Here is an 8,253-nt window from a genome sequence, read left to right as displayed (position 1 = left end):
AGATACCATAGGGAAAAACCAACAACTTATTCTGCATTAACTGATGCATAGAAAGTTACCTCCATAGCACTCTGCAAGAAGGTTTCCAGAAAATCTGGAAAATCTGCAAGAAAATCTGCCGAATCTAACACTTCAGCAGTGCTGCTTCAGACAAGGAAGGCACCGGTTTTAAGTCCCTGCTGGCATGATACACTAGGCATGTTTGCAGCCGGTTGTTGTGGAAACTGGATTTACAGCTCCCTGGTGGCTTTGAGCAAAGGCTTTCTTCACACACAGGAACACATAGAACTCCAGGGGGGCTGTGCAGAAAAAAATTGGAATTAAAGCAGAATTTTATTTTGCCACAACATATATCCTTAAGTTTTCAACAGCAGCAATTACTCATGACTGAACAACCAGCCTTTGCTGCTGCTGGAAGACAAAGCAATGCACTATTCCATGCTCCTTGAAGCGTACTTTAACATTGCTCTCCAAGAAAAATACAAGCAGCAAACACAGGTCAGGCCTGTGTTATCCCTTAACTTCTTCTGGTGTTGAATGAGGACACAGACTGGCAGATGAATTCCAAAGGAAAAACCTGGGCCAACTAGAGTACACTAGCTCTCTTTAGCACCTTGTGGAATACACTCCGCCAGTTCCTCAGCCCACTCTCATTGCACTGCCTGAACATATTGGATAATTTATTACCATGGCTCCCCTGTGCTCTCACCACCCGCTAACGCTTCTTGAGCTGCATTCTCAGCCCTTTCAACAGAGCAAGTCCATGTTTGATGGCCTCCTTGTGGAAAAGGCTGTAAGTTAGCATTGGTCCCACATAAAATGGCTTCTACATCTGGCAGGCATTTCTAACCTCTGGAAAGCAGGTATGGAAAAATATTTTCCCAGATTTTGGGGCAAGCTTTGATACCCTGGGGCTGCAATGGAACAAAAACCTAAGAGGCTTTTAGGTTTAAGAGGCTTCTTAAGGTTTACTCTTTCAGCAATTAAGGAATCTAAAATTAACATCAAGGATCCAAGCCTGAATGAAAGTGCTCAAGGCATTACCAGACCTAGCACTCAGGATGGAGGCTTAGCAAGCTTTTCCAACCCTTGCTGCAATGCTGAACATACTTTCTTCACATCTCTCACATTTCTCAGCAATGCCCAGCTCCAGGACAAGGGGCCATGGGCACAACCTGAAGCAGAAGATGTTCCAGTTGAACGTGAGGAAGAACTTGTTGACTTGGAGGGTCACCCCCTGCCATGCTGGGATTCTGGGATTCTATCCTAAAACAAGGGCTTAAAGTGTGTGGAAAACTCGCTGAAAACAGGAAGGACTTGCAATTGCTTGACTACAGCTTAGGAACCTGTAACTTCAGCACTATCTACCCTGCCATTGGCTAGTTTGTGTCAATGCTTTTGTAAATCAAAGACTTAAAACTCAGCTATGAAGAAGCGTCTGAGAAGGAAGAGTTAGAGGGTTTTTTCCACTTATACTCTGTAACGCTCATAAGACTTTAATGAGTGTTGTTCCAAGAAAACACTTTTGGGCAATTTAAGCAACCTCTAGCAAGCCTGTTTGTCACCTCACCAAGTCTTTGCTGTTTGCCACACTGGTTTTGACCTTTAAAAATTGCTTTGCAGATAGCTTACTCCCTTCAGATGATTCAATGTAGCAATAGGTCTGTGCTGCAAGCAAAGGAATGCCACTGCATGCAAAGCTAAACTGAACATCCTCTAGCACCACATCGATTGCTACACAACAGCAGAATCAGCTGGGATGGTTTTTCTCCCACTGGAGCTGCAAATGACTGAGCATGCATCAAGGCAATTGCTGTAACATCAGCCTACTTTGTTGAACAACAAGAAATGGTTACTATGTCTCAGTCTGGAAGTAATTTATGAGTCTGTAACACAATCCAGAAATAAATATTTGTGTTGGGCTTTGAGAATCGTTTATTTTTCTTAAGGGAAAATTGAGCACCAATCCTCTTCCTAACTACAAATATGCAAGAATTGTGTCCAGGAAGACAAAGTCCCTGCAACAACTGAAGGCCAGTAATTTACACAGAATTAAAGTGAGATGTGAGCCATCAAATACACTATATGAGTTTAAGTAAAACCTCCCAGACACTGTGAGAACTCTACAGCCTGTGATGAGGTAGAAAGAGATGGGCTTGACAGCAGCACAGTAAGCTGTGTTTTTCTACTTTTCCAGTTACTGCAGTCTAGTACAGCAGAGCTTTTCCCAAATCCATCTAAGGGCTCGCAGGCTCTGCTCCATGCAAAAGGAGCCCTACTGCTTAAGAGCTTGTTTGAAGCAAGACTGCCAGAACCATTTTTCATTATGCATAACCACTAACCAAGGTAAGACAGAGAAATCTAGGTCCAGACAAAACAGACCCAACACCTGCTGATCTCCAAATTCCCAACCTACAGTCACATTAAATGTTACTCCATCCATGAAGACTGCAACACCAAACACTGCTTAACTCATTAAACAAGTTAGCAAGAATTTATCTGCAAAAAAACATCTTAGTGCCCTGATAGTGCCCCAGGTAACATCTTTCCTTCTTTGCTTCATTTTCTCATGGAACCTAATTTCCTGATTTACCGTAAGAACAAAAAACACTGTTTGAAATCTAAGGGTTGTGAGGAGTTTTTTGGGGGCACACTTAACCCATTTATCAATGATACACAACAAAGAAAACTGTTCTAAAACTTATCCTAGAAAAAGTTTTTACAATAAGCATTTTATATATTTTTTGCATACTTACCAAGAATTAAAAAAGCAGAACGAAATGAAGTCCAAGCTGGCTCTCTAATCCCAACAACAGCTACAGTTATGTTTAGGATCTTTGTATGAAAAAAATCTTCCTAAAAACAGTTCTTCAACTTATATTAAATACAAACCATAAAAAGTTTCAACTTATAATCTGCAGAAAGAAAAGATAAAGCTTAAACACACATACAGCTCAGAATTCAAATAATAAAAAACCCAATATAGCTTTTCACTATCTAAAACTACCAAACAGTTCTTTCAGAACAATTCTTTTCCCTACCCATCACATGAATCAGGCAAACTACTCACAAGAAAAATAAGATTTATTTTACAGCTTCTATCCAAAAACACCCACAAGAAGTAAAACACAAGTTTTTTTTCTTTCCCAATAAACAACACTTAGCTTCAGGAACTCAAAAAACCCCACCACCAAACAAGAGGAAAGGGGTATTTCCCCTGTGAATTTAAGCATTCCTGGCTTGATTGGCTCGTGGGAATCAGACCAATGAGTGTGCAGGAGGGAAAGGGCTTAGGATATAAATGCTCACCCTTGGGAACTGCCTTTATAAATATTTCTGATTCCTTTGAAGCAATTAAGAAATGAGTAGGAAAGCTTCTGCTTTTGTTGTAAGGTGAGGCGACTTTTTGAATTTATGTCTTTTTTTTTTTATGCTGAGTGAAAGTCAAGGGAAATGTATAGAACTATTTAGAAATGTTTTTGTAGGATAGCTGAACAAGAATGAAGTGTTAAGCTTTACAGCATTTTAATTTTTATCTTTACTTCACCAATGATTTCTTTATAAAAGTTATGTTGAGGTATTTTTCATTGAAGGTGCTCTGAGAGCTTCTTCTGTGTTAGTTCCTTAAGCATAAATGTTTTTAATATAAAAAACAGTTGAGGTGTAAGCAGTAATTTCTCAAACAACCTGCTTTATAATTCTAGTATATCTGTGTATTACCTACCAACTAAAAAAGTTATGGGTTCCTTGGTCTGATATAGAAACCCTTGCCTTTATAAAAAAGAAGCTATCATGTTGTCTCTACAGAAATATTGGGAGCGAGAAAAGTAGTAGTTTATTCTGTGTATGCTTTACGCTTATGTGAGTAAAAATGGTTTCTTGCACAGTTGCTTCTCACATGATTGTTCCTCAATTTTACTGGAAGTGTTTTAGTTCAGTAAGTCAATGACTTATTCCTGTATTAGAGAAGCTAAATTTTAAATTTATTTATGTCTGATAATGAGTTCAAAGAACAGCTGTGTACTCTTATTTTGTTTATGTAAAAACTTATTCTACCATGACATATAAGCTAAGGGTGCTGAGATAAGAATTTACCAGTGAAAGTATGGGATCGAGTGTGCTCTTTGGTCTGTTCCTTTGAGTAGTATGTTGGAGTCTTCAATACAGCAAAGATGCCTGAAAACAGAAGCGAAGCATGTAGAGATAGCAATAAAGAATTAATAAATGGTGAGATGAGCATATGAAATACTGAAGTACCTTTTTGGAGAGTGTAAAGCCTGCTTTCGTTCTAGTGAGTTGGTAACAGCCCACATCCAGGTTCTGCTCTTCCATTTGCAGCTATTTCAGACTCAAAGTGAGGCAAAAAGGAATTACTAGGCAGCTGTGCAAGCCTGTAAGGGATGACACAGATACACTCTTTAGGCTCTACTTGGCAAAATGGAGGTACAGCCTGAAGTGCTGCCCTGGCTTAGACTGTCCCTTTTGAAATCAGCTCCATCAAAGTGTTTGGGAAAAAAAGGAGGTGACAGAAAAGAGATTATTTTCCTTTTATCTCTAGAGGATCAAGCTCCTTAACCCTCAGATTCTGGCTGGTGCCAGATAGGGACCTACCTCTGCATGTGGCAGCAGTAGGAGGCTGTGGAAAGGAAGGTGTTCCTGGAGGACTCCCTGGCACCTTGGTATTTAAGCTCCTATTGACTGCTACCAGGAGCAGCATCCAGCCCTTCAGGCTTGGGCTGTGCTCTAGCAAGTCTCTGTACTTGATGTAAGTGAAAACTTGTGAATTCTCCTGTAAATGGACATTGAAAAGAACGGGTTAAAGTTCTGTTGGCTTTTTTTGCACAATGACTTTGTGAGTGAGTGACCAGAAGAGATGTTAGACTCCCATTGCAGGTCTACAGTGTCCCTGCGAGCAGCAAGTGAGCACATCCTTCCCCACCAGCTCTGCACTGCTTGCTCACCAAATGCTGAGGCTGGACTTTCTTTTCAGTGCCAAGACTCTCCTGGTACCTGCAACAGCAGTGGTGCCCAATGGCTGGAGCATGCCTTTGCAGGCACTGTGCATGGATGTGCTTCTTACACAGAAACCCTTCTTTTTTAAGGGTTTCAGGGAAGCCAGAGCTAACCCGAACCAGTAGCTTCTGGTAGCCACTGGCAACCTGTTAGCAAATATGTACCTAGGTGGTTACAGCTGGTGGTGATATTCTTACCATTGTAATGAAAAGCCTTCTAGTGAGGTAAGTCTTTGCTCACTTGAAATGAGAAGTAATATTAATCATTTTGGACCCGTAACAATGCCCTGCTTAATCCTTATTTTTATTTTGATACTCAATATTTGGCTGTATATAAGACTAATTATTGGATAGAAATTATTTAGTAATTAGTAAGTGGTGTCTGCCCAGTTTTTTCCTATTGAGGGGATTGGTGTATCCTATCAAGGGGTTAGCAAGAGCACCTCTGCTTCCCCTGTGTTCAGTACAACTGCTCATGGCATGGAAACAGGTATGTACTTAAGTAGCTCATTGGAACTCAATGTAGAGTATTTTCTATCAATTATATCATATCCATTAAAAGTGTAGTAAGTTTTACTGGGATTAAGAAGCCTTCTCTTGAGTAACTTACACTGCTCAGGAGTAGGACTAGCAGTACTAATGTCAGGCATCATTTTATTCATATTTCTAGCAGGCATGCAACACATTTTCAGTTTTATTTAGCCTACTGTCAGTAAAATGGAGCAAGTGTATCCCTAGAAAAGCCTTTACAAGTCAGCTTTTTTAGAGAGCTAGCAACACTTTCCACTTGCACAGCAACCCCATGCCAGTTCTGTTAGGCCATGGCTTCAAGAGAAGAGGTAGTGAGCAACTCTTCCCAAAGGCCAGCTGAATCTCTTCCCCTGGCAGCCTGCTGCCAGAGTGTGGCTCATCTCACCACACACAAAGCCCTCCCTGATCTGCAAAGGCACTGCTGCTCCTATGGATGAGTGTGACCGGGTCTTGGGGGTTTAAACCATTGGTGAATTGCTAGCAGTGAGCGTGGATGGTGTGTGTATGTGCTCAGTGCTTCAACACACTTGGTTTTTAGTCTTCACTATATTCCAACACCAAATGAAAGCAAAACCTGCAGGAGAAGAGCTGACTAAACAGCTCTTGGTTCTTTTTTTCTCTTCTTCCTCTAGCAGTGATTATCTGGGTATTTACTTGGAATATTGCCTGCCAGCTAATTTCTTCTGACTCCCTCTGCACAGCTCTGTTGACTGCCTGAGCAGGCAATGGAAATTGGTCCCTTCCTAAGCAGTATGGAAAGTGAAACTTCAGCCTGTTTTATTTTATTCATGACAAGTGAGCAACTTCATTGAAAAGGAAAAGGTAATCCTTGAGGTCAGCTGTCTGCTAGGGTTTCTTCTCAGACTAAGTCCCTACTTGGTTTGGCTGGTAGGATGATACTCCAGACCAATAAGTATGGAGTAGGAAAAAAAGCTTAGAGTAGAAATACATGTTCCATAGGTTTTTTCCTGACTCTGCGAGGTGTTCAAGAATACTACAGAAGAAGTTTTATTCTAACTACCATAAATAAATATTTGTTCTTGTTCTGTGCTCCAAGCTTGTGATTTTTTTCAGTGCAATTCAAGGGCAGAGTAATGTAGTTGTAGTACTGATCAAGGCTGATTTGTACTTACTCAAGATGCTTCACAGCTGTGAAGTTTTGTTGAAGACAGACACATAAATGAAGAGTTAACTACTGGGTTGAAAGCTGTGGTTTCATGTAACAATTTCTAGGCCAAGAAATCAGGTTAACAGGATACGTACCTTCTCATTCCCATTTATTGGCTGTTAATAGTAATTCCCCCCACTTGATTGCTTGGCCAGCCTGTGAGTGTAAATAGAAGCAATTGCTTCTGTAAGAAGTAGGAATGCAGAGCTGATGACCAGGTGAGATTTTTTTAAACTAGTTTGTTTACAAAGGAGCTATAATTTTGATGTGCAACATGTCTTTAAGTACTGTATTTGTCATGCTATTTCCTACATGCATTTAGGCACCTGGTGAAAAGGCAGGGCGCTTGATTCATTGGTCATGAATGCGGAGCAAGGTATGTTTTGGAAATACCTATGTTTTCTGGAACAAGGTAAGGTCTCTGGGGTTTCTTTTTTCTAGGGCACTTGTATTTCTAGGGAAGACAGTGCCTCTGTGTCTGGAAAGATTGCAATGTTGTTCAGCTGCAGTTTCCATAAAAAATTGGTCTGTTTCTCAGCAGCACTACCTGTGAACATACTGAGATGACGTGAGTAGAGACATTATGTCTTCAGCTGCATAAATTGCATAAGAAATGTTGCACATGGTATTTGGCTTTGGAAAAAAGCCCCGAAGGCTGGGCTTTGAAAGCTACTGGGATTTAGCTGTGTTAGAACAGATAAAACACTAACAGGACTCCATGTTTTGTCATTAAATAGCTGTTCAAGTCAGGGAACTTGTTACAGAGTTGGAGCCCCAAGGCTCCATAACAAAGAATTGATATGCTGAATATGACCTGCCAATACCTAGCACAGGACTTAATTTCTTTGGTGTGATCATTTTAGCGCAACAATGAGGTGAACAGGAAAGAAAAGATGCTTTTTAACACCAGTTCTAGGCAGGTAAAAGCCCTGCTGAAGGCTTTCTTCATGAACAGCTAAAGTGCTTTTTGAAAGTTCTTTTCTTATTAGTCTCGGGCTCATTTCAAGAGTTCACTTGGCCTTTATGTCCCGAAGATCTGCTCTGGGCTGCAAGAGCCCCGGGGGCTCTAGCCTGAGATGCCAGTACGAGGACAAACCTGCCCAGGCTGCTGCTGTGCCCATTGCCCTGGCTGTAGCAGCGGGTGCAGGGGACACACGGTGCTTTGTGGTGCTGGTGCTTGCTGCTCAGGGCTGTGCCAATCCAAACACGGTGCTGGAGTGGGGAGCCAGCGCTGATGGCGCTCTCTGCCTTGTGCGCTCGGGTCTTGCAGCTTGTCAGTGCTGTGGGTTGGTGGCACCTGCCGTGAGGAACACAACAGTTAAGGGCCAGATCCGATTGCTCAGCAGGGTTGCTGCACAGCTGGCAGCGCTTAGTGTGTAAAAGCTGCCTTTTTCCCACCGGGTGAGGACGTGTGACCCAGCCAGCGCGGGTGCGGAGTCACTGCGCTGGAGTGACGTAATGCAAGGGAGGGGGAGAAATCATGGGGAAAGCGTGCGCGGAGGCGGCCGCCCGGAGCGTCTCGCACAAGTTTGTCCCTTGGCG

This window comes from Egretta garzetta, unplaced genomic scaffold (assembly GCF_000687185.1).
Source record: "Egretta garzetta isolate BGI_Z169 unplaced genomic scaffold, ASM68718v1 scaffold224, whole genome shotgun sequence".
NCBI classification, from domain to species: domain Eukaryota; kingdom Metazoa; phylum Chordata; class Aves; order Pelecaniformes; family Ardeidae; genus Egretta; species Egretta garzetta.
The sequence above is the reverse complement of the archived record's forward strand: the minus strand, read 5'-3'. Positions refer to the sequence as shown.